This window comes from Neopelma chrysocephalum, unplaced genomic scaffold, assembly GCF_003984885.1.
Source record: "Neopelma chrysocephalum unplaced genomic scaffold, ASM398488v2 Primary Assembly neopelma1_96942, whole genome shotgun sequence".
NCBI classification, from domain to species: Eukaryota; Metazoa; Chordata; class Aves; order Passeriformes; family Pipridae; genus Neopelma; species Neopelma chrysocephalum.
In genome coordinates, this window is record NW_020925585.1 from 1,335,122 (window position 1) to 1,362,914 (window position 27,793).

Here is a 27,793-nt window from a genome sequence, read left to right on the forward strand (position 1 = left end):
TGTTATCTTACTGTTAGTGTGTCTTCAGATGGGATTGCTATGAATACAAAGCAGTTATAATGTATCTTATAAAAGTAATTTATCTAGGGGAAACTTCCTTGGGAAGTTTTGTGAAGTTTTTTCCAAATGGGAATGGAAGTATGCAATGATATCTCTGGGCAGTAATATATCTTTGTCTTCAGAGGGAAGAACAAGGGAGGTGAAGTTAAGAAATACGTGAGATATTCACAGGAGAATATCTCATGAGATATTAATGAATATCTCATGATATCATGAGATATTCATAAATACATGAGATATTCAATTCAGGGATCCACAGTTAAATTCCAGTGTCTCAATTGATCATACAGGACATAAATCAGGATATATTTTACCTTTCCAACCTTTAGAGACAGAGAATAATTGAGGATAAAATTTGATACTTAGAACCAGACATTTGCTTGTGTGATTTCAGGTTACAAAAAAAAATCCTTTCTTCAGTTCAATTGATTAAAGTAATAACCATATTACTGGGACACCCCCACCCTCACTCCCCCCAAAAAACAATCAACGAACCAACCAACTAAAAACACTCTCAAAAAAACCAAATAAAAGAAAAAAAAACAAACAGCATGCCTAATACTTTATGTATAGAAATCTATTTGTAAAAACAAAAAGCTCACATTGTATTTTATCTCTCTACCCTTCCCACACAATCCTCTAGCAGCAGCCAGAATTTGTGGATTATGAATGCAAGGATTTTCACAGAAAAGCAGTTCATAGAAATGTCCTTGATCTTGTAATAGTAATCATCATCCCCTGAGCTTAGCATTTTGCTGAATATACTATTACTTTTCATGAATACGGAAGATGAAATCTGTGGAAATACCCATGTTTTCAGCACTTCATTAACAAGTTTCCAGAGGAAATTATATAATAGCAGCAACATAGAGCACATAAGCAGCCCTTAAAAACAGAATTTTATTGAATTAATGAAAAGGCAATGATGCTAAGGAAGCCAAGATATCTCATCCCTTATGTTCCACCTGATGGTATAAATGGTTTCTATTTCTGGATAGAGCAGGAAATCTTATTTTGCTCTCCAAATCCATGTGAATCCAATTTCCAGAAATTTAATACTGATATCTTAAAAAAATATATAGGGCTTATTTAGGGTCAAAATTAGTGGAAGAAACTGTTAAGAAATCAATAGCATAAATAGAAACATAAATAAAGCCAAGAGTACCTCCTTTTGAATGCGATTTAGCAGCAAAGTTATTATTTAGGGCCGGTTCATCCTTGATTTCCCTTCTGCGAATTATAGTCCACGGATCTCAATTTTCAGAGAAAATGTAAAATACAGTGATCAATCCAGAACAATATTTACATTTGAAAAACCAAGCAAAAGCAATACAAATGTGAATACGTATTTTACTACTGTAAAACTAGTTATTTCCAACAGGAAAGCATGTCTTTTGTGATGATGTATATGAGTTGCTTCTCTTCAACCTTTTAATGAGAAATATGTATTCACATTCTTTTTCATAAGAGCCAGTATAATAGGATACAAATCTTCGGAGAATTCTCTAGCTTCTACTATACAAAAGCCGTTTGGTCTGGGTAGCATAACCACAATTTTGCCATGTAGCTCTGTATCTGATCAATTACTCTGTTTCAGGAAAATTTTTTAGTATCAATGAACGGAATGCTATTGATTGGGTAGACAGAAAGCCAAAACTGAGAAAACAGAAAACCTTCAGAATCTGTTCTGCTTGTTTAATAGAGAGACTTGAGTGTCTTCATCATTTTCCATTTATCAAACAACCAGTTTTATAGAAAGGGCAAAATGGAAATATACTCACATTCTGAAGAACAAGGTTGGAAAACGACTCCTGGAATGTAAATAAGAGACACAAATGGTATAGCTTTTGGCATGTAAGGGTAAGGGAAGTAAGGAATCCTTGTGATTTTGGGTAGTCAAAACTAGGGTACACACAGACTCCAAAAGATTGTTAAGGAAAACTGGCACACAGAAGGCTTTTGTGTTGAAATGAAGGGAGACCATGATGTGTGCAAGAAATCTGGTTTACAGAGATTACAGAATATGTGATCTCTACTAAGTAACAGGATATTCCTGGTAATGTTATTTGACATTGAAAGAGAAAGAATTGGCTTTGGGAAAGATCTGCAGTGACTCAGCAAGCTAATTAGACTGCCTTTATCTGAGTACAGTTCTGCTACCTCACATTCTCTCCATTTAAGTGATCTCCTACTATATTTGGTAACTTTGACCATACTCAATACAACAGCACACAAATTAACTTGGTGCTATTATGAAACAGTTTGTCTCATCTCTCAGACTAAGACTGTCATGGGAAGCAGAATACAGATGGCGGTGAGATTTCTTTTGGAACACTGAAGGCCATCATTTGATATGTGGGAAAGACAACAGCTCTATGAAAGAATGAGACAGAGATGGAAGTGTCTATAGAAAAAAAATAGTTTATTCTGCATTTTTGCTAGCTGCCTCCAAGACTTTTTTTTTTTCTTTATTGCTTCAATAATCTATTCTGGAAATGATTAGGGGGTAGAGTGGGTGGGTCAGTGACTGAAGACAGCAGTTAGAATAATGGTTGAAAAATGTAAATTTTGCTTTGTAGAAGAGTCCCCTTGTTAGTACTGTGTGCACTAAGAATTAGTACTTAGTGACTAATGCACTATTGATTTTCTAAGGTAGAATTCAAACAACTCATAAACTAGAGAATCGATTTGAGGGCAGGGTGCTGTGTGTAACAAAGGTAAAAATTTAGATTCAGACAAAGGACTATTCATTGCTCCTCTTCAAGTGAAAGGATTAGGAAGAACTACAAATATTGGCAAAGACAAATCATGAACCATTTAGCAGCTGGCATAAAAATCAAGTACAATTTCTCATGTAGTTTGCGATATATTAGCAAACATAGTATTTTAAAAACCTTGAAACTAATTATTCTTATGAAAGGAAGCAGAAATATTGTGGAATAGCTTGAAACACATAGATAGATTATTTATACTTCCTTACTGTTACGTTAAAAGAGGAAAAGAATCACAAAGATGCAGTGCCTGAAAAAGATTGAAAAAATTTACATCAGAAAATCAGCAGTATTTCTGCTGTTTTGTGGAAGGGTTTTTTGGTGATTTTTTATTTGTTTCTTTGTTCTCTTTTGTTTTAGTTAATCTTCCAAAATTATGAAGATATTTCTAAGACATATTGAAAACAGAAAATGGGGTAAAGAGAATACAAGGAAATTTATACTACTGAAAGAGAAAAATTACTCTTAAAAATACCTTCTATATATTAATGAAAGAAAGCTCCATTTTTAAAAAAGTCTGTATTAGCTTTAAATTAGAACAGTTACACTTGGAATCAAAGAATGAAAACAAAGAAATAGCTTTATAATGAAATCAATACATTTATTTCTAAATACTCTGACAAAAGGATCTAGTTTTATTTTCAACAGTTACTGGGAAGCTTAGCTTTGAAAGTGCTTATGGGACAGAAAATCTTTTCAAATGCCTCTTAAAAATTTTGCAGAAAACTTTCTACCACCATTTTTTCTTTTCCCTAAACTTTGAGCTTTGATGATCCCTTTTACTTACATGAAAATATATGTAACTTCTGTACAACCTCTTGGATAAATGACAAAGTGATTACCATTGGTTGAAACAGGTCTATGATTAAATGCTTAAAACAAACAAAATCCTCTCTGTACATTAAGCAGCCTTAGATCAACAATCAAATTGCTGATCACTTTCTCAAACTTGAGAATTCTAGCATTCTGCCAAAGTGCCTGTGTTTCTGTACGTCATCACGTGGTTCTCATGCATGTGGCCTTTTCAGTACTTTCTCTTGACATAACTCATTTTTTTATATTATAGAATTTAACAGGCTAATTTCCCAGATGTACAGAAATACATTTTGATGCAGTTGAGGCATGTCACCAGTAGAGTTCTACATATCCTTTTCTTGCTTCTGCTTATTTTTTTCTTTTGGTTTGTTGTTTTGTTTTTTTTTCCTTTCAGCTCTGATTTCCACCAGCTTTTAAAAGCTCAATTTGTGTAGTCACATGGAGGGGATCAACCTGATCACAGCACTTTTTCACATCTTTCCTTCATATAAGAGTATTCCTCCCAAGTTACAGGGAGTTCTTCTGAAGAAAAATGGAGACCAGTAAAATCCTGAAAAGGCAGCTCAACCAAAGACTTCAGGATTGTGAAGAGAAAGTAGTACAATCTTTGTATGTAGGCCAGATGACACAAGCAGCCAAAGAAGGTTTTTGGTTTTTTTTATTTAAGGTAATGACATTCTGTCAATTTCTTATTGTTGTATGATGTGTGAGGTTGATGTATTACAAGATTCTCAAACTGGGAATGCTCTTTGCCACCATCCTTAGCAGTGACAGCACTACACCAGGAATAGAACGAGCCCCACATTTTTCTCACGTGGTATTAACAAATCTGAGGTCCTGGCTGTGCTCTCTACCTTCAGAAGGGGACTATAAAATGCTCCTTGTGGTCCTAAAATTTTGGAACCTACAAGTGGACTTCAACTCCAATCTGCAGAGGATACTGCTAAGTCCAGCCAGGTAAGGCTTTCTCCCTCACATCAGCCAAACTGCATGAACTTTAGAACAAATGGAAGGTACTCAGTGTTGTTTGTTTTCTCTCTTTGCAGGCACACATTTACAGCAGCCAGGAACAAATTCCCTCCACTGCCTCTCCAAATAGGGCTAAATTGGCTAAGTGCTGGCTTATGACGCTGTAGTTTACTATGTTGCAGTAATTTTTGTATCACACATTGGGAAATTTTAGTCCAGAATAAAAAGAACTTAAGCTAAAGAGTAGTCAAACAGAATTTGGATGATCCATAAGAAAGAATTAATTTACTGCAGCAGCTTATATTACTGCCTGTTTAGCTCTATTTTTAGGTGTTGAGATCTTCTTAGGCACATAGATTAAGTTACAGGATCCTGAATGGAAGAAATTCAAGGGGACCGTGATTGAGATACCATAGTGAGAGTAATTATTCTAAATGAGCTTGACTGGCTCAAATCATACAACAGTGGAGAAAAGAGCATTATTCAGAAATGAATATGAGTTTAAAACATAGGATGGAAGGAAGGAAGATTATTTCTTCCACATGTGTGAAATGAATTAAGATCTTAACAAGCTGGAAGAGCTTTTAAGTTTTAAAAGGGAAAGCTGAACCATAATACTTTAAAGCCAGCTGTCATGCCTCTGGGTTTCTAGTGCAAGTATTTTATTTATTAATATCTAGTAATTAAATATTTTAAAATGGCGAACAGGACTAAGTTCATTAGAAAAACACAGCATAAATGAAATTGTGGAGGCTATCAGAAACAGCTGTTGAAATAGTGCAAAATGATGAGTATTAAAATGAAAATTGAAATATTACAGAGAATGAAATATCACGTCACTTTTATAACAAAGTACTTTAAAAAAAAAAAAGTTTTGGAAAGTTAAGTGGTATGGTATCTGGCAAACTCCATTACTTTGCTGTGTGGGCAGGAATTTTCAGAGGATTCCATGAAAGCAGTAATGCTCAGTCTAAGATTAAACACCGGAAGTACTTTCTCCTTCACTTGAAACAGCATCCATGCATGTACATCACAAAGTGCATCACATTTTGTGGTGGTCACATGGTGGTTTTAGCTGGATGGTTTAAATTTTCTTCATAGTATCTAGTATGGGGCTGTGTTTTGCATTTGTGCTGGAAACAGTTTTGGTGACACATGTATATTTCAGTTAATGTTGAGAAGTGCTTACAAGGAGTCAAGGCCTTCTCAATCTGTTGCTCATGGCTGTTTGGTTTCCTGCCTTTCACCGACAAGTAGGCTGTGGGTGCACAAGGAGTTGGGAGGGGATACAGCCAGGACAGCTGACCCCAGCTGACCACAGGGATATTCCCTATCACAGAAAAAAGAGTGGGATGTTTGAAGTGATGGTGTTTGTCTTCCCGAGTCACTGTTACACGTGATGAGGCCCTGCCATCTTGGAGAAGCAGTGAAATGATTTCTTGTTTTGCTTTGGTTGTGTGCATGACTTTTGCTATTATCTGTCTTTATCGCAAAGCAGGAGTTTTCTGGCTTTTATCCTTCTGATTCTCTCCCCAGTCTCGCTGGTGGGGGAGTGAGCGAGTGGCTGTGTGGGGCTTGGTTGCTGTTTGGGATTAAACCATCACAATGTTAGAGAGTTGAAGCCACAGCATTTCATGTATTTGACATACTGCATACTGGTATGTCTCCGTTGCTCTTAATGATGAGGACTGGAAAGATGTTTTAAATGTAGCAATCATCCACTTTCTTTACCACTGCAGCCTGACTGTAATTCTAACTACCTGAAAGTGATGCATTTTTAAAATTCTAAGATGTGGAAGCCTTCTTTCCCTTTTGCTTTATGTTCTTCACCTAAATCTTAGAATTATAGGTTATTAGGTAATTTGTTGAGTTGAACTAAAGGCCAATGATTTATTTATTTTTTTTTCTTAAGTCAGAACTTATAACTTAACTGGAAAAATATCCTACAGCTTTTGCATAAAAAAATAAGCCTCCACTTGTTAGGTTATGACCACCTATTTAGAAAAGCTTGGGAAACACAATATTAGTACCAGTGAAAATGTGTCCACTGATGACAAATTTCCAGTTGATGGAAAACTCAAGGACAGATTTCACAAAACGAATCTGGAATCACAGCAATGCAAGACTTGTCTTTGTCTCTGCTTTAGTTGGTTGTGAGATGGCAATGCTTGTGTCTGTCAGGATCCTGCAATACTAATTGGAACTAAGTATATGATCCCTCCTCTTTGATGAAGCCGTCTTTTACAGAAGGGAAACTTTTTAAGCAAAACAGCACAAACCTCTCTGTATTGTCCTCAAACTGCATCCTGTATGATGCTAGAGAACATCAGGTGAACAGCTGGAGGAAACTTAAAAGTTCTGAAGGCGAATTTATGCTCCACAGGGTACGTGGGGAGTTACACGTTCCTGAGAATGAATGACAAGACATTCCTGAGGCCTGCCTTATATATAAGCACACTGTGAAGTACTTGGCACAAATACAGAGCAATAATCAATGGGCCTAAATTGTAAGATCACAGTCAAATATCAGCAAAATCTCTCTTATGGGAGTAACAGCATAGATTGTCTATGGAGAACTTTTGGCAAAAGTAATTCAGTATCTACTGAGACAACGGAATGAAGCCTGAACAAATGACTTCTGAAAGTCTCTTGCATCTATATTGCTCCTAATTCCTTGTTCTGCAAGGATTTCTGGAATGTTCTGGAAGATGCCAACTTTATGTACAAAATTATTTCAACAAGCAATACTCCAAGATCTGTCAGAAGCTGCAACACTTATCCTTTGCATTCTCTTTCCTCCATATGACTGCACAACAAGCTCTTAATAAACTTTTAAAGTTGTTTCTAAGCCTTCAAATGGAAAAAAAATAATTCTTTTACTTAAAGCCTTAGACCTTAGTGGCCTAAATGCTACTCTGTCCTGATTGGAGAACAGGAAAAGGGCCTAAAGATCTTTGTTTAGCACGAGCTATTTTAGCACGCAGTCTATTTTCTAGAATTTGTAAGTGTATTTTTTTTCAATACTTACACGGCAGCTCTTGTAGGTATCAAGTGAGAGCGGAGTTCTGATTTCCCCGTTTCCTGCAGGGATACACAGGGAATGCAGGATGCCGAGTGCAACTAGCAGGGCGTAACCTCACCCACCTTTAACTACAGCGTCAAACGAGCGGTGCTGCCAAATCCGGGGACCGCAAGGACAGTAGCACTTTTGAGAACTGCCAGGCGCCGAAGGTTGCCGGCATTTCGGGGACCAGAACCCAGTAGAGGACTAAAGAGAGATGCGCTTCCAAGCGCCCCGCGGCTGCGGTCTGGCATTGGCTCAGCCGCCGCCGGGCACGGGGTAATCCCTGCAAGTCAGCCCTTCTCATTTTAAACAAGTACCTCTGCCGCTACTAAGGAGAGGCTTGAGGCGAGGGAGGCGCGCAGCTCCTTTGCCGTGGAGGGCTCAGTTTCGCGGGCAGCGGTCGGCGGTAGCGGGGGTGGGCGGTCTCCGCCCTGCGCCCGAAGCGCGAACGGACCTCTCAGAGCGCCCCGGGCCAGCCCCGCCCCCTCGCGCTGCCCCGCCCCACCTCGCCCTCAGTGGCTGTCCGCTCTGCCCACCCACAAGCCCCGCCTCCTCCCCGGCTCTCCCCGCCCCTCGATTTGCCGGCGCTCCCTGTCAATCACCCGCGAGAGGGCGTCCCGCCCGCAGCGCCTGAGCCGCCCTGGGGAGGGGCGTCCGCTCCGAGCGCCGCCGCCACCGGTCTCTCTGCCTCCATCTCTCCCTCCGCCCCGGAGCGCCCCCCCGGCCAGCCCCGTTTCCGAGCCCCCGCGGCAGGGGCGGGGCGGGAAGCGGTGCTGGAGGTGAAGGGCCGCACGCCGAGCCTGCGCCCCGCTCCCCTCATCTCGCCGGTAGGTCTCAGTCCCGGCCGCCTCTCGGAGCGGCGGCAGCCGCAGCACCCCCGTGGGCCGAGGACTTGGAGCGGCTCCCTCCCTGTTCCCCCGGCGGCCGCGGAGCGGGCAAGGGCCGCGGCGGCTGTCGGGGCGGCCGCCCGGGCTGCGTGGAGCGGGACGGCTGTGCCTGTGCGGGGGCCGTGCCCGGGGGTGCGGCGGGGCCGGAGGGCGCCGCCGCCGGGGGCCTGCGGGGCTCGACCGGCGCGGGAGGGGCCCGGCGCGTCCCTGCGGCTGCGCTCCCGGCTGGCAGGAGCCGCCGCTGAGAGACCTCCGGGTGCCCTCTCCCGAAGGAGCGCTTCCCTGGCGGGCACCGAGTCGGGTTTGCAGGAACAAGTGAGTAAGTGCGCTTTCCTGTTCTCTAGAAGCAGGTTGCTAGAGTGCAGTTGTGCTGGGTTAGCGGGTTAGAGGCAAATTGAGCTGCCAGTGCTCTGCTATTTTATTTTTGCCTTTTGTTTTGCTTTTAAAAAAGTTATTTACAAACACACTCTGAATGTAGTGGATTTAAGTTTGCTTAATTAAAGTCTCGGAGAGTGATGTTTGAGGTGATTCGCCGTGGAACTTGTACAGAGCTTATTTTCAGGCATTCCTATTGACTTTGCTGGTACACCTTTAATGAGCGTTAAAGTGACATGCAGTGTGTGAAAGGAATTGGAATGTAATCGAAGATTCTTCTTTTTTTTTAGTGCCCTTTGTACGTAAGAACTTTTGTAAGTACATACATAGTTTGAAATATATACTGTGCATAACTATCCTTTATTTTGCATGTCCTTAAGCATGTTCGTAAGTGAGGCACACTGTTAAGCATATTAAGCCTTGCTACCTGGGTTATGACTACTTGTAGGGATAAACAACTTCCCTGCTCTGTAGACTCACACCTTTTCAGAACACAAATTGGTATCATGTAGATGCGTTTTATCCTGAGCTCCATTGGGATGTTAAAATCCAAAATGGGAGTAATGCAATTTTACTTTTAGAGGGAAAAGATAAGGTAGAGGTTTCTGTGTTAACTATATTTTAGGGGATGTTTCTCTCGACTTCAACATCCTTTAGTCAGTTTCTTTTGAATTGAGAGGTTTCAACAGTTAAACAGTATTTTCAGTGGAAATAAGTGGTATTTTATTATGCTGGCTTGAAAAGGAGAAATTACCTTGCAAACAGCAGACTGGTTACATCAACTGGGGATGACTTTCAACTAATGAAATGAGCTAATGAAATTAATCTTTTTCTCTTACCACTCTACTTTTGAATCAAATAGTTGTATTGGCTTATAAAATGTAAATGAATTTTAGAATCTAGATTACCAGTTCTGATACAGTGATACATCGCATTTTCTGTAGGGATTTTTTTTTCCTGTGTGATCAAAATAAGTGTATTTAAGGTTAGTAAAGAGATTCAGCCTGTTTGTTTGGAAGAATTACAGGCCCTATCTTAACCCTTCTGAAGTGGTTCTTCCCTAAAAAAAAAAAGGTAACTGAACCTACAAAAGAGTTTTGCCTCATCCAGTTTACTTATTTACAATTAACAAGGCTGATTTTACTTCCTGTGGTAATTTTTCAGTTTTTAATAGTCTCATAATTAGATTAAGTGCATTTTTAAAGCTGGCGCAGTTTATCAAAACTTAGTGTCCCCACTGCATCTGCAAGGTTTGTCCCATGAAAATAGGGCTGTTCATGGTTCACTAGTTACTAAATTGTTCTGTGATAAGAAATATCAAAGTTACATGCATTTGTAACATCTTTACTTTTGTCTTAAAAACTTGTTTAAAAAATATTAGGAAGTTTCCTGCTGTTGAAGATAAATTTAGTTTAGTTATGTCTTTGAGGCAAAAATAGATCAAATGTGAAGAAGAGGGAAGTGCCAGTGGTTACTTTTCTTCAGTATCTTCTAATTATAAGCAAGAACTTTCTAAGGAACTGATCAACTGTAGTAATTGTATCGAACTTTTCTGAAATTATTCCAGCTGAATGTTTTATGTCAGTCTGTTGTAAACAAAACATAAGGCTACTTCTTGTTCTTTACGTTTTTCTTTTTACTTTTAATTGATTTTTTTGGAGTGGCATACATAAAAGTAATAATGTGATTAGATGCACACATAAACTACAGGAATCATAAAGTTGTAAGGGAGTTTGACATGCTGTTTCTTCCAAGTTTAAGCTCATTGATTCAGCTGCAAATTAATGGCAGGAGTTCTCAGTCAATCTTTCATACCTCACCTGAGGCTGTAAGAGCAAAATGCGTGACAGTTCTTAAGGGAAGATTGGGATAGTGCTTTTCAGCGGTGGGCTGTGTTTAGATGATCTTAAAATGAAGATGATACCTGGGAGTTGTTTAACAATGTAAATGGTATGTTTCCAACTAATGTACCCTAGAAGAGTAGGCAAAAGAATTAAAACATGTTTTTTGCTTTGCTTTTGGGCCTTTAACACTCTTTCAAAGGTGTTTTCAGACTTCTGTGTAATTGGTTTCCTATATCTATTAAAAGTTAAAAAAGTAACTTTGATGTAATTGTTGTATACTTACTGACAATCCTTAATTTGATTTTTTTTTTGCTATGTAGGCATTTTAATGCTTCCTCAATGTTGCTGCAAAACCAGTGCAGTGAAGTCAAGCCTGCTGCTGCTGAGCTTGTTTTTCTAAGTGTATTTCTGAGTAGCATCTTAGACACTGTTACTAAGGTTCTAGTGGTTTGTGAGCCAATGCTGAAATAGTTGGGTGAAGAAAAATGTGTGTGTTTGAGCTAAAGAGTTGCATGAATAAAAGCAGACTAGTAAAAAAGTAGTTAAACACTAGGCTGGTGATCACAGATAAAGGCAGTGACTGGAATGTCTAACCCTCTCTGTGATCTTAGGTAAGCCATAATTTAATGTCTCCTCTTTGGCAAAGGGGAGGTGTAGAAGAGGAGACATTGCACACCAATCCATGCTGCAGAATAGGTTTGGTTTGTGGTTACTTAGGGAGCTTTCTGAAAGCAGTACTTTCAGAAGAAGTTCTGAAACTCTTAGTAAGTAGTACTGAGCTAGGTTAAAAAAGTATGGATTAATTTATTTTAGTCAGATTTAGCTCACCTGTTAAATTTAGTTCTAATGTTTTATGGGTGGTATATTCATTGCCTTAAATTAATAAGTAGGAGGATTCTTTCTAAAAAAAGCTGTAGAGAATATTTATAAATATTAAATATGCAACACTTTGAGAGTATTATAAACGTATTTACCAGTGTTTTCTTCTAGAATGTTTATTGAACTTCATGTTCCTTCATTTGTGACAGAGAGCATTTTTCACAGCATTTTTAACATCCACTCTTCCCTCTCGTTTATTCCTTTATCTGATGTTTTTGAGAATGTCTAGAAAAGCTTTTTAATAGATAAAATTCACTCCTGGCTGTTCAGAAAGGGGTATTTTATACAAAATAAGTATACTGTAGGTATGGAAAGCTGTAAAATTTTCTTGCTGTTTGTGTGTCTGGTGACCTGCCTTGTGCAGTGGAGTTAGGAATGGGGGGAGACATATTGATCAGTCAGAACTGTCTTTGCAAAAATGTTTACTCAGATAACTGCAGGTCACAAAAGTCCATGACAGACACACGGGTAAGATTTGCATATTGAAGTAGGTTTATTACTTAATCTGACTTTGTGTAGAACATCACTAATATATTTACAACAGTGTTTTCTCAGGCTTTATGATCTTGTCTGTAAGCTTACTAGCCAGTTATGCTTTTAATATACCAAGACTTTTTTAGTAACTGTTTTGCTTAACTGAAATCTATTAGTAATTTAATGTCATTTTCCTAGAAATAATTTTCCCCCAGATTTACCTGGGTGGTAATTTATACCCTTCATCAACCACGTTTGAATGTTTTTGGTTTTTTGTTTTTTTTTTTTAATTGAGACAGGATGTGGACTGTAACAGTGGTGGATGATGTCCTTTTCAGTAGTTCAAAAATACAGAGATATTTTATGACAAGCAGAGCCTAGATTTCAGTTTGAAGTATGTGGTTTGCGACACTTTCTTACAGTCTCTGGAATTATTCACTAGGTAATTTGTGAGGTCCTATGCTCTTTTTTCAGTAAACCATGTAAAATAACAATGTAGATGGAACAGATTCCAGCAGCAGCACAGTTAAAGGTGCTGTTTGGGTGGCAGTTTGTCTGTGGATGTTGCTGAGAACAAGTGTGGTGTCCTTTAAGAGATGCACTCAACCGTTTGTGGAACACCAGCCATTGCAGCTGTGTTCCAGGCTGCTGAAAAGGCTATCCCTCTCTACTTCCAGGTATTCCCCTGCTTCATTCCCAGCCGTGCAGTTCTCTACACACTCCTGCTCTGTATCCTGTCTCTTGTGTCTTCCACTGAGTTGATTCAGCTTCTGTTCAGTATGAGTTACTGTCGAGTGTGTGAGCTTTCTGTGGGGTTAGGAGGTCTGATGGCTTCACTGAGATGTTGGAGCACTGAGGCTGGAGCAACAGGAGCAGCAGCTAGTGTGGCCACCTGTAGCAGGAGGAAAGCGCCATTGCGCGAACCCATTATTTTGTCTAATTGCATTTTTCATAACAAAACTTCAGACTAGGTTCTATTGTAGCCTTAAAATGGTTCTTTTTGGTTCAGTATGTCTTTGAGCTTGAAGTGCTAATTGCCTAGTTGATATGGTTTGAAGCTGGCTCCCTGCCAAGTCTCCAAACCTTACCACCAGAAGTCCCCCCCCCAACAAAAAAAACCTCAGGGAGAAGAGGGAGAAAAAACTAAGAAAAACCTGAAAACGAGAGAGAGAACAACCAAACTGATATATATAAATATATTTACACTTATATACAATTTCACAAGGGAAAGGGGAAGGGGAAAAGGAACAAAACTAAAATATATATATATATATATATCCCAATCAGTAGCCCGAGATCTAGTAACTAAAGAACAAAAGAGTTAGCAAAGAAGATATCTCACTACTCTCCTGGGACAACCGAGAGTCGCTCCGGAACGATCGCCGGCAACCTCTGTCTCCCAAGGTCGGCAAGGCCTAGCCAGGCCTCGCTCCCCAACACGGCAGACTCAACAGCAGGGAACCTGCACCTCCAAGCCGCCGGAAGGAAAGAGAGCGAAGGCCTCTCCTCCTCTCTTCTTATAGTCTGGCTCACGTAAAAATCGTAGGGAATACTGGGTAAATCTGGACCCTTCCTTGGTTACAAACTGGTCACCAAGGAAGGCCTAGCCCAAACCACCACACTAGTAAATGTTGCATCTGTTATGTTGTGAAAGCTGCATGGGCTGTATTTTTGTATAAAGTGCTTTAAAGATATGGGCTTCTGGCAGGTTACCTTTGTGATATTGGAAGCTGTGATTTAGTCCAAGGTAGGGCACACTTCTGCAGCACAGAAGAAAGTACTATTTAAAAATTGTATTGTTATATGTAGAAAAATCCCATGAGTACCTCTCTGTATTTAAGGCACTAAGCATTTTCTGTTTTAGGTCTCTGAATTTAAATGAAGCAGCCAACATGACTGTGTGTAAAGGCATGGAAGACTTCACATTTCAGCAGCTTTTTAATGTAATGGTATAAAGCAATCTTGGAAAGGAGTTCAGTGTTGCTTTAGGGGAGATCTGCTAGCTTAAAATGAAGTACATATTTAATTTCAGATACTATTGGTATTTTTGATGGCAGTAGGATGTCCATAAAAATACAGCTATCTTGAATCCTAAATGTGCAGTAATTGTGGGAAAATAAAGTAATACTATAGAGGTTGGAGTTGGACATGATTGCATTAAGGTTTCACTCTAACCTCAACCACTAGTATTTTCTTAGTTGTGTCTTGCAAATACTTTCTTCCGAAAACAAAGAAGTTCAGTATAAAATGTTTTTTCTTTCTCTTTCTGTGGAAGATCACCTCAATTGGTATGCATTAATTTCTTGCAATGTTCCGGGAGTAGGTTGCTCTGTGTATCAGGTTATAAAAGTTTCTGTTTAACATTTGCTGCCGGTAGGCTAAGGCATCCCTAAATGTGGAGAAATAACAAATGATGAAACTTGAATTTATAGGTAGCAGTAAAGAGAGACAGAAGAATTTTTCTAACAGACAACAGGAAGACAGAATGACTAGATTTGCTCTTAAGCTTTTGTCAAACTGGGAGATGTCTTTGCCTTTCAGAAGTGCTCTTTGAATTTCTGATCTAAATTTTCCAGTTTTGAGCTTTTAAGTGAAATCTGTTCATTATACTTTGAATTTTCTTCCCAAAAAAAAGTCTATTTTAAAAAGAAATAAGGTATTTTTATCTGCAGTTCTCTCATCTGCTGCCTATACAAATATGGAACTTTTTGGGTGCTTTTTACCAGGCTTAGATTTTTATGCCTTTGAAGATAAGTTCCTATAAGCTTCATAAAATCAATTCACATAGTAGATATTAGCTATCCATGGTGAAGAAAGGATGTTATCTGTTCTGTATTCAGCTTGCAGCTTGTAGTACTAGGCCGGCAATAGTACATCTCTCCTTGCTGAGTGAGAAGGGAAGGTTTTATTGTGGGAAGAAACAAAGGGTTTTGCAAAAAAAGAGAGCTCAAGATTTATCAGAGGGAAGCCTGGGAATACTGTGGAAATGTGGAAGATATCCAACAAGCTGAAATAACTGTACTGAGTCTGTGTGGGCGTTGAACACTAATCTGTAGACAGCTAAGCTTAGCTATGTTGATGCTTTTGAGGAACAATTTGCTTAGTTTGAATCTATCCTAGTCTTCCTAAGTAGTACATTAAGAATTTACTACACAGTACTTATATCAAAATACTGACATTTTCTCATTTTAGTGCTTGAGAATTCTTTTTAATTAAAATCCTTGTAATGAAGTAATTGTTTCAGACCTTGGAAAACTGATGTCAATAGCATCAGGTTATTTTGTTCGCAGAACTTTGAGTTTATACCAGATGATTTCATATTCTGTATTGTTTGGTTTTGTATAAAGCATTGGGAGACTTGTTTTTTCCCCTCAGTTCCATAGGAAATCAGTGGTTTAAGTATGTTTTATATTACATGACTATTGATGAATCCAAGATCTTACCTAGTGTTTTTCATTAAATTTGTGTCACTATGCATCTTATGCATTCAATACAAAGGTGGCAAGCATGATTCTAATTGGTGTGGTGTCTGAGACTTTATCCATACCATTTTATTCCACATTAAGCTTATAAAACAAGAAAAAAAAAGTTTTTATCTTTTAGAGGCTGTAATGCTCTAGTTTCAATTTAATAAAGACGTTTTAGGTATACATTGCAGTGAAAGCCATACAAGTGAGGAGAGTTGCAAGTATATTTCATAGTAAAGTAGTTGGATTGCTGTAGAAGATACTTATTTAGTTTATGCAGACTACTAAAAGAGCAGAATCACTTAATTGCCGTGTAGTTTTTTATTGTCAGAAAACTTTGACAGATTTATAGCTGCAAAACTTACTCTGGAAAATTTTTCCTGTACTGTGAGTTATCCCTTTCCTTATATGCGAAGTTATATAACTTGAATTTGGCTCCCATCTAAGTTTTTGAAGTAGAATCTGACCATGTAATTAAAGATAAGTGAGAGGAGGAATTGTCTCAGTGAATTAGAAATGTATTTTATTTTGAGAACTGATCTTCACAGTCACTGTGGAATGCTACAGCACACTATGTACTTTATCCTATCAAAATTCTAACCTGAAGACAGAATTAGTGTCTTTTGGACTCTGAGAAAATGTTTGGGTTTTTTTTTTTCTTCACATAGGACTGGAATGCTTCACTTTGGTGCTTAATTTTGTATTCAGATGTAGTTATGGTGTTAGATGAAACGCAATGCTCTTTTTGCTTTGTTTTCTAACTTTTAGATGTGTTAACTTTACAGTTTCGCTGGCCTAGTTTGAAGCTAATCTGTACCTTTCAGTTGTTCTGCTGTAACAGTTTAGTGCTGTGATACAATGTTTGGTGTAGAAAATTGAAGCCTCCATTATGTAGTATTAGCTAGCTCAGCACTAGTTTTCTGTCAGCTGTGGACAATATAGCCCATTTAAGTTTGTATGAGTGTGGTGAGGGAAAAGTGGAAAAAAAATGATTGAAATATTGCTTAACCATCAGTGATGTCCTTTCTCTGCTCTATAGTACATCAGCCTTCATACTGTCATATTAGATTTTTAAAAATTATTCCTTGTGTTATGCTTCTCCTTTCTGAAAACTGACTTTCAACTTTTACTCTAAAATGATGATTATATGATAGTGCAAGAAGTATGGATGCACCAAAGTTTAATCAAGTAAATGCATTCACTGGCATGGAATCCTGAAGTGAAGTTGGTGAGATTTTGTTGTGAAAGCCTATGATGAAGTGCAATTTGTGGGCCAAACTTGTCTTCGAGGTCAATGAGAAATTATAAATGTTTATGCAATGACCAGAGATAGCAATCTTCAGCTGGTCTTTGTTTTGAGTTAACAGAGATAAAGTGATTGCACAGAGATCTTAATTGCTACATAGTTAGTCCTGTCTGTCATTTGTGAAAAATTGTATTGAGTTGGGGTGACTGAGTACTCTACAGGTCTTCTGATGTGACAGTATTTTGACCAGAACTGGCAATTGGGTGGTGGAAAACCGTGAAGTTTGTTAGGTAGTAGCCTTTCAATTGGCAAAATTAAATGTACAGAACAGATACTGAAGTTTGGATATTGACAGCCCTCAGATTTGTTTATGTGACTTTAAACCTTGGTACAAGAAAAATTACACTAGCTTAACTAGAATAGACTTTCTAAACAAGCTTCAATAAAGATGAGGTATATTTTTGGTTACTTTTTGTACAGAGGAAGGTTTGATTAAATGTGTAAATAAAGCTGTTAGATTTTGTGCATTAAAGGAGGTTATATGTGGCTATATTCAGTTTGCTGGTGAACTTTCCCTAGGGAAATAGCTATATGCATGCAAATTGAAAAGCTCCTTCCAGAATCTCGAACTAATTATGTTCATTGAAAGTAGTGTGTGGCAGTTGATACCGTAAGTGATAAATGTATTTCTTTTTTTTTTTTTTTTAGTATGTGTACAAGTAGAGAAGAAAACATGACTTTTTGGGAGGCTTGGTTGTGTAAATTTTTATTCATGAGAAAGCCACTTGGATTTACCTTGACATTTTCAATTAGGCTGCTTCTTTGAGTGCATCTCATTGATAAGCGTTTGTGGACTGAAACTTTATCTATGTAGACTTAGTTTCAGTAACAGATTTGTATGATTTTCCCCATAAAACAGAATTTTATGTAACAGTAAGCAATTTGTTTTCTTAAAACTTAATTTTCAGGTATGCTGACAGTCTAATTTGTACACCAACATTAATAAATTCTGTTCTTGTTTTGTTTTGCAAAACTATTATGCTAATATAGAATGGGTTGATATTTCAGAATGTAGAAGTGCAAAAAGACTGGACACTGCCTGAACAGTACATTTGTCTTAGTTACTCATAGAAAGTGAACTGAAGAGTCTGTGAAAAACTTAGACCTCTAAGTAAAAAAGAAGCGGTAATGTAGAAGGTACTTGAGATACAAACATCGTGTTGTTGGAAGTTCTGGTAATGCAAACAAAGTTTACATGCTCTTGTGACCTGCTAGTTGCCTTGGAGTGCTGAAGAGCACAAATCAAAATAGGTGTTTTGAAGCCATGCACACTGAGAAACATTGCACAGCTGAGCACCTGCATGATCTGTTGTAAGGAGATTTCATTTGCCTTTGAAATTAGGATATTTGCTTTCTTAAATAAACAAGTGTCTTCTAAAGTGTGAAGAATTTGATGTGCATGGGATCAAGAAGTAATAGTTGCTTTGTGTGTTTTCCCTCTTTGCTGCTGAAACTCTGGGAAGGATTTCCAAGTTAGTAATATATTGTGTACTTTTTCTCTGTGGAATAAATATGGAGAGTGTGGGATCCCTTGTTCAGTATTTTGAAAGGCAAGCTGGCAGGGAAAGAAAGCAAGCAGTGGTTTTTGATGGCCTGAGTGTGGTTGCTGCCGAAGCTGATTCAGGTACATCGTTCCTTCTTGTATGTCCCATGTGTTTTTCATCTTATTATTGTGGAGACAGCAGTCCTCCTATGTGAAACTGAAAAAGCCCATCTGTCTTTCTTGGATTAATTCACATCTGCTGCAAAATATTGGGTTTTTTTAGGGAAAATGATGTTCATTCAGAGGATTTGCATGTTCCTTTTACAATGCTTCCAAGGTAGTTGTTTACCTAACTGAAGTCAGAATAAATACCTAGAGTCAAGTATTCCTTGATGACTTAATTAACATCTGAAAGGATGAAGAATTTTGAGGTGTGCTAGAGGTGGTAGAAAGGAAAGAGCAGATAATACCAAGTTGTATTTTGATTTTTTTATGTTAAAAAATTAAAAAAACCTATAAAACTAGGCTTCATTGGACTTGGAAGAGTAAGATTGAACTTCCCCCGTTTTATGAAGTGTATGCCACTTTTGAGAGCAAAATAAGTTACTGATGAATAAGTTTTCATTATGTTGAGTTTACATTTAGAAAACACCTTCTAAGACTTGTAAAATGATTCAGTAATGAGCAATTTTGATAATGCAGTTGATAGCTGAAGAGAGAAATTGTGTCAGGAGAAGTTTGTTTGGAAATGTTTTTTGTTTTTTTCAAGGCTAATATCATGAGTTTGCACCATCTGTGGAAGTTTTTGTACTGAATATTTCAGCACGCCTTTTTTGTTGTCAGTTCTGACTGAAATGCTAAAGATTTTACCTTTTTTTTCCCTGCTTTGGAAATATGAAACATAATGGAATAATATTTTTGATACATTAATTGAGTTATGCAATGAATCTTAAAAACTTTTTATCTTAGAGTTTGCCTAGGAAAGTAATATACAAAAAATACATCTGTAGACATATTTATTTGTAACATAAATCATTGGAACAGCAACTCAAGTCTTTTGGGTCACATGGAGATCATGTGAAGGCCTGAATTTCTCTCACTGGACTAAATTTAAAATAATGAAATATTGAATGATTAAAGAGTGGATTAATTTTTCATGAAAAACATGGATCTGACTAAATCATATATAATTTTAGAGATATTTCTGAATTCAAATTCTATCCCAAGAGTTTTTCAAAGTTAGAAACTGCTGTCCTAAACCTTGAAGGGTCCTTCAATTGTGAGACTTTTTGCTGTGGATTTGGAATTTCATAGGTGTTTTCTGTTGCATGGACACATGTATATAAAACTGAATGAATATTATGCAGTCATTTAAAGCTAGGTGTTCTTACTAGCCTTAACTTTCCACAAGACATACAAAAATACCAGAAATAGTTGATTTGATATTTAAATTTGTTTATTGATGATCTCTCAATAAATCTCTTGTTCTTGAGCTTAGTTTCAGATTTGTAGTATGAATTGCAGATTTTCTGCTGTTAAATACTTCAAAAGGAGTTTTGTTGAATAAAATCCTGTATTATTCTCTCTGTAGTCCAAAAGTATTTGTAACATCTAAATGATTATTGAAAAGTGAATGTGACTGTGCTTCATCTCTGGTAAGGGCTCCTTAGTAGATGAAATGTTCCGTAAAAACTATGTGTAATGCTGGAGAAAAGCTTTTGGAAATCTGTGGCAGAGGCATTGGAAACTTTCTCTGAACTTTTCTAGAAGGTGTGAAGAGAAACTGTGCTGCTAGATTAATGTCAGTGCCAAAAGTCATGAGACCTTGGGAGTAGAACTATGTGAACAAAGACACTTGAGGGGTGAGAAGAACTGCAGAGGTATGAAAATGCCAGGAGCCTGAGTGAATTTTAAATACCTTGTGCTTAAACCAGGGATGTTTTTTTACTGTCTCTCAGAATGATAAAATACCCTGGGTTGGAAGGGACCCACAAGGATCATCAAAGTCCAACTCCTGCAAAGGACAGCACCAATAATCACACCATGTGCCTGAGAGGCTTGTGCAAATGCTTCTTGGACTCAGACAGGGTTGCTTCTGTGACTACTTCCCTGGGGAGTCTGTTCCAGTAGCCAAGCACTCTCTGGGTGAAGAACCTTTTCCGAAAATCTAACCTAAACTTGCTCTGACACAGCTTTGTGCCATTCCTTTGTGTTCTGTCACAGGTTACCGCAGAGAAGAGATCAGTGCCTGCCCTTCCTCTTCCCCTCACTAGGAAGTTGTAGACTGCAATGAGATTTCCCCTCAGCCTCCTCTTCTCCAGGTTGAACACACCAAGTGACCTAAGCCACTCTCATACAGCTTCCCCTCAAAAGGCCCTTCACTGTCTTGGTTGCCCTCCTTTGGATGCTCTCTAATAGGTTAATATCTTCTTATGTTGTGGTGCCCAAAACTGCCACAATATTCAAGGTGAGGCTGCCCCAGTGCAGAGTAGAGTGGGACAATCCCCTCCCTCGACTGCCTGGTGATGCTTTGCCTGATGCCCCCCTGGACATAATTGGCCTTCCTGGCTGCCAGGGCACTGCTGACTCATATTCACTGACCAGGACCCCTTTCCCTGGCACTGCTTTCCAGCATCTCATTCCCCAGTCTGTACACACATCCAGGGTTGCCCCATCCCGGGTGTACAATCTGACACTGTTCTGTTAAACTTTGACTTCATACAGCTGGTGATTGCCCGGTCCTCTAATTTGTCTTCTCTGCCCTTGAGGGAGTCAAGAGCTTCTCCCAGTTTAGTATTGTCAGCAAACTTACTTAGTGTTCCTTCCAGTCCTTTCGTTCAAGTTGTTTATGAAGATGTAGAAGAGAATTGGTCTGAGGACAGAGCCCTGTGGAACCCCACTACTGACTGGACACCAGTCTGTTGTTACTCCATTCACTATAACTCTTTTTGCCCAACCCATGAGCCAGTTGCTCACCCATCACATGATTTTGTCCTGGGAGAAGGATCCTGGAGAGACAGTATCAAAAATCTTTATGGAAATCCCATAAGATTATATCAGCGAGCTTCCCTTGGTCAACTAGGTGGGTTACGTTGTAATAAAAGGATGCGAAGTTTTTCAAGCAGGTCTTTCCTCTAATGAAGCTGTGCTGGCTGTGACTGATCACTGCATTGCCCTTCAAGTGTTTTTCAATATCTCCCAGAATAATCTTCTCCACAGTTTTACCAGGCACTGAAGTGAGACTGACAGGCCTGTAGTTTCCAAGGTCATCCTTCTTGCCATTCTTTAAAACTGAGACAATGTTAACCAGCTTCCAGTCAACTGTAACCCCTCTAGATTCCAAAGACCATTTAAAAATAATCAAGAAAGGCCTTGTGATAACATCAGCCATGTCTTCGAGTATTCTCGGATGAATCCCATCAGTCCTCATAGATTTGTTGGGATCCGTTTGGAGCAGCAAATCTTGTTCATGTTCAGTATCAACTGGGAGTGTTTCATTCTCATAGCCATGGTTCTCCAGATCAGGGTACTGGGACCTCCTTAGACCATCATTGGAGTTGAAGACTGAGGCAAAGAAAGCCTTGTCTCTGCCCCTGTTTGTGAGGTGACCATCCTCATTCTCTAACGGGCCAATGTTATTTCCAACTGCCTTTGGCTATTAACGTATATTAAAACACTCTTTTTATTGTCCCCCACAGTTCTGGCAGCTTCAACTCCAACTGAGCTTTGGCACATGCATTTTCCCCCTGCAATGGCAAGCATCATCCCTGTATTCATCCCGTGTCACCTGACCTTGCTTCCACTGGGCATACACCTTCCTTTTTTCCCCTTATGTCTGAAAGAAGATCCCTGCTTAGCCAAGCCAGCCTTCTGCCTCATCTGCTTGACTTCTCACAGTTTGGAGTTGCCTGCTCCTGTGCCTTTAGGAGGTGGTAGTTAAAAAATGACCATCACTGATGGACCCCAGAACCTTAAAAAACATTTTTCTGGGGGACCTTACCTATTGGTTCCCTCAGCAGCCTGGAGTCTGCTCTCCTCATGTTGAGGTTTTGCTGGCACTTTTCCTCCTGACAACAGAAGTTTTAAATTCAATCTCTTCATGGTTTCTGTGGCCAAGGTGGCTGCCAATCTCTGCTTCTCTCACAAGATCCAATCTGACAAGGAACAAATCAAGCAGGGCACTTTTCCTTTTCACCTCCCTTAGTACCTGTACCATGAGGTTATTATCCAGATGTTTTAGGAATCTTCTGGATCTGTTTGTGCCAGCTGTATGATGGTCCCAATTAACATCTGGCAAGTTGAAGTCCCCCATAAGGATGAGGGCAGTTATTTGGGAAGTATCTTAGTTCCTCAAAGAATAATTCATTGGTGTCATTATCCTGTCTGAGAGGTCTTTCGCAGACTCTGAGGATGACATCTGCATTATTTGTTTGCCCCTTAATCCTTATCCAGGGGCTCGTAACTGTGCCACTGCCAACTGCAAGCTCCATACATTCCAGCCCCTCCATTACATACAACGCCACCCCACTGCCTTGCCTGCCCTTCCTGTCCCTCCTAAAGAACCTGCAACGACTGAACATGGCACACCAGTCACAGGACTCATCCCACTAGGTTTCACTTGTGCCAGTGATGTCAAATCTCTGGGACTGGCCCAAGTTTTGAACTCCTCTTGTTCTTAGTGCTGTGTGCGTTGGCGTAGAAACATTCCAAGTGTGGTTCGTTGTAGCTGACATCGCATGGAGCAGATTAGGGATCTCATCATCGCTCAGTTCCTCAAGTTTTGGTGTGCCATCCCATTGCTTATCACTGGCAAGCCTGTTTGTCCTTTTCCTTCTTCCAATCTAGTTTAAGTCTCTATCAATTTTTTTACTTTCCTCTACAGTTCTTCTGCTAGTAAATGCTTTTCTTAAAATTAGAGAAAAATGTTAGTATACTGGTACTAGCAGTGATATAGGATTTTGTAATTAAACTGTGAAAGCCATTGCATGTGATACCTAAGGGAGCAGTTATGGTTGCGGGTTTCATTTAACTTTGTCACTCCTGGCACTGGAATGTTTTATTTAGCAGCTTTGATATTCTCTATCAGTTTATTTAGGAGTAAATCTGGAACATGAAAAAGGAATTAAGTAGATAGTTAGTTTGTGTTTTAAAGGTGACTTGCACGCTTGAATTGTTGTGACGACACCTTGGAATATGTAAACTTGCATATAATTACAGTGGTGCTACTGCTGCAGACTTAGGCATTTGAGAAACATCTGAATAAGGAAGGTGCTTAAATGAGTTATTCTTTTACTCTGTCTTATATAGTGTCCTAGAAAGTCTTTATTACTGCAGAACAGGGTTCTTGTGTGGCATATAGTCTTTGGTAGTGTTAAATGGGACATTTTCAACTGAGATTCAGAGAGCTTTGTAGACTTATATCTCTCTAACCTAGGGATGTCCGAAATATTTTTCAGCAGTAGTTGTGAGAGAAATTGTGGTTGAGTGGGTATGTATGATCTTTGGTAGTGATGTAATCTAAAGAGCCAGTTGTTGCCAGGGTGCTTGGAAAAGGAGGACTTTAGTACGGATATGATTAGATGGTTTGATCAAATTCTTCCAGCCCTGCAAGAATTTTTCTTGTGGCTGGTGTTGCACTGCATGATTAGGTTCTGAATACTGAATCGTGGAGGAAAATATTAAGAGGATTCAAAGGAAAATTTCTCCAGTGTATATTTAGGTAAAGTTACTTGACTTCACAGATTTTCTGTAGCAGCATATGTTTCCTTAATGTGTTCTTTTGGGTGATGTGTGAACTTGGAACAATAGCAGCAAAGCTGTTGAATATACCAAGTGTATAATGGAACAGACAGACCCTGATTGTTTTTCTAAATCACCTGTTTATTCACCATGTGTGTAATATTAGTGTTTATCTTCAATGCCTTTAATCTGTTTTCTATATGTCTATTTCTGTGTGGGTTCTTAGGGAGTTTTCAGTGTTCTGAGTTCTTCAGGATGATACAACTAGACAATATGAATTTATATAAAAAAGAGATTGATTATACTGGTGAATTGAAGGATCACTTTGTTTACACACTTGTATAGTTCCATTAAAACTCATTCAATTGCTCTCTCTGTAGAATTTTATTCATCAGAGAGAATGAAAAACAAACTTTTGAAGCAAACTGGATTTTCTGAGTTGGAGTCTTTGTCATTAAGCAAGTTTTGTGTGCAGATCATCAATGTGTAAAACATTCATCAGAGTAAAAATGAGAGAAGAGTTGTCTGTCTGTCCTCTTCAAATATCACATATTGCTTATTTAACCTTTAGACAATAGATGTCTTTAGGGAATGGTTCCTTTGGTAGTTGCATTGACTTTGTTGAAGTATTTAGTCACCTATCATAATGCAGGAAAAACATCACTGAAGTTGTGAGTTCAAGTGCCTGAAAGTTTTGCAGTTCTAATGCATGTGGGTGAATTACAACATGTTTGTGTAATGGAGCAGAGAACTGAGTGAACCCTCCTGAGCTAGAAATAACTACTGGAATTCCAGAGCTGGTGGTTTCCTAGCTTGGTGAATCCAAGTAGTAAGTTTTGCCTTTTGGCTTCTTACATCAAACGTGGTAGAAGCAGTACTGTCAGAAATATTTTATTCTCTATGGACCCAATAAATACAGTTGACCTTAGGTGCTTCTTCATTGGGTAGTTTGTTTTGAGATGGTATTTGTTTTGGGATGGTATTACTACAGTCTTGTGGCTAAATTTATTCCAGTAAATTTGAGTCTATACTCTGTTTTAAGTTACGTGTTGATATGGACCAGTAGCCTGGCTATCTTTTGCCATTGATTTTGTGTTTCTAAAACTGAGCCAGAGATTCCTTTTACACTTTCGTAGGTGTTAGGTGTGTGACTGTTGTCAGTCACCTGGAACATTGTCATCACTTTTCTTGTCTTCACACCTCTCTCCTTGCTTTTCAGACAATCTCTCTATGGTGCTTGGGCAAGTATCAAATTACATCAGAAATACAAGACCTCTAGTAGCTGATGTTAGTTGGGCTTCTTAGTTACTCTGATATTACTTGCTTTCTTACAGGTCTTCAGTCTTGTTTCACATTTTATCCTCAGTCTATATGGAATGAAGATCTAATTAGTTTTCCTGCTATGTAATGCTATTTTGACTTTTTTTTTTCATAGCTTCCTTTGCCTTCTCTTTCTTTCCATACTTGAACATAATAGTCATTTCACTCCTATGATATCGCTTTTTTAACTTGACTTTAATGATGTGTTTGCCATTGTACTGATATTTAGTCATATATTTTTTTAACCAAGAATGTTTACATCCTAGCAATATTCCCTAATGCTGGGCTGAAACTTATTGTTCAAGTGTGCTCATTTATGTTGACAGAGATGAAAAATGAAAATTAAACAGAAAATCAAGCTGTGAGATGGATGGCTTTTTATTTGGACAGGTTGCCCATACAACCTATGTAACTAGCACATATCAAGAAAAGGGATTTTTGTAATTTAGAATGCTTACACTGTATGTGTTACTTTTTCACTTTTGATGATGCATACTTTTGAATGATGTCTGACTTCTGAGCCTTATAAATCATGTTGAGTATGAAAAAAATCTGCTGGACTTTCTTTAACAGTCTAAGAAAACTAATGCAATTCCAATAAGTTGTACTTTACTTGCATTTTGTATCAGAAGTTTTTACATGCCAAGTAATTACAAATACTACAAATACATATGTCTTTGCCTTTTAGTGCTTTTCCTCGAGAATGTGAGCATTATGGTGAAGAAAAGATATTCCCATCAACAGTATAACACTGTTGTAGGTAAGTGCAGTATAAATAAATGAAAACGTTTTGTATTTCTAAGGTAAATATATCATAAAATGTTGTACAGGAACTTTAGTATGAAGAAAGTCATAAGTGCTGTACTTATTTCAAATTAATTGCAGATTATTTTATTAGGAAATGTTGTAAGAGAACACTTGTGTCTTGGAGAAACTGTGACAGGAATGCTTGCATGTTTGCCTTTTAATATCTAGTGTGGGAAAAATGTATGGAACTTATGATGTTTGTTTAGCAGGTATCCTATAAAAGGTACTAATTTCTGTTTACATAAGAAAGCATACCCATAATGTAAGTGAAAGGGGAAGGATATAAGTTACCGTGTAATAGATTTGTCCATATACAAATTTCCAGATACATTTCTGGAAATTGAAATTTATGTTGTTCCTAATGTATTTGGTGCACTAAAAATTCTAGGATTGCTTATTGTTAGTTCTCACTGAATATCCAGTAAAATATGGAACATAAGTATTTTTTTCTTCAGTATTTAAAATATATATGCATTTTATTGAATCAGGTGTGCTGACCTTTCTAAGAACTAAATGGTGCCTGTGAAGTTCTATCTCTCAACACAATGTCTAGTTTATTTCTTCCCTAGCTTTTGTAACAATAGTGGGTGAGGAAAAATGACCTGTTGCTTCCCATTGAGTCTATTCCTCTGAGATCTGTGCTTTGGAAAATGATTTTAGGGTATCTGGTGGTGGTGCTTAAACCTGAAAGGTTATATAGTAGCCTAACGTGCTTGTCTTTTTCCCTTAAATGCTTCTGTCTGTACCATAACACACCACTGCATTCATTCCTCACTTCTGAAGTCCTTTTCCCTACATTAAGCAAGTTGTCTTGGACTGGAATCTGCATTTGTGTTTTTTGGTTGCTCTCAGAACAAGTCTTTCATTTTCCCTTTCACAGTATTGTGGTCATTGGAAATTCTTTGCCAAACAAATTTCCATGTACTTCACTGTTCAGGTGACAGGTTAATCGGCTGTTGATTAATGATTTTTAAATATCATTTAGTTTTAATCATGGTATGAGTACATATGATTCAGCAGATGCAATTATTCAGGTGGCTGTTCATATTATTTGGTATATTTTCTCTACTTGCTCTTTGATTTTTGAAATGTAGTAAGCTATGAGGCAAGTAATAATTCTACTTTGTGAGAAATGGGTTTAAGAAATGAAAATGTCTTCAGCTCAAAGTATTTAAAATAAGCTCCTGGTGACTACCTTTAAAATAGACTGTAGCACATGAAATGCATTTTTTTCAGAGGATGTTTTCTTTTACAGCAGTGTATTCCCAACATTAAAGCAAAGATAGCAAAATAATTTTGGACAGGAATTTAACTTGTCCTGAAATTTTGCCTACGTAGTAGCCAACTGCCTTCTGGATTATGGGTTTTTACACCATTAAATAGGAAACAATATCCATGTATAGCTGAGATTAAAAAAAAAAAGTTTTCTGGGAGTGTTTATTGCAGTAGTAAGATAACGTTTTTGCTGAAGTTTGTGTAGGAATTAGTGTCTAGTCAATGATGCTAAACAGTGGAGAAGGGGACTGGGGAAG

The 27,793-nt window shown here is 38.3% G+C and overlaps 1 protein-coding gene across 8 annotated transcripts in view; it reads left to right on the forward strand.

Moving 5' to 3' along the window:
- The first annotated feature begins 8,417 nt into the window (after positions 1 to 8,417).
- CSNK1G3 (casein kinase 1 gamma 3) overlaps positions 8,418 to 27,793 on the forward strand; it is a 75,066-nt gene continuing 55,690 nt past the window's right edge. For 4 of the 8 annotated variants that reach the window (XM_027670857.1, XM_027670862.1, XM_027670864.1 and 1 more), the window contains exons 1-2: positions 8,766 to 8,882; positions 26,143 to 26,214. The gene's annotated coding sequence lies outside the window, so the exon portion shown is untranslated. Of the gene's footprint in view, positions 8,508 to 8,765; positions 8,887 to 9,237; positions 9,257 to 26,142; positions 26,215 to 27,793 lie in introns of those variants that run through there. The other 4 variants (XM_027670859.1, XM_027670858.1, XM_027670860.1 and 1 more) reach the window with 4 other exon arrangements.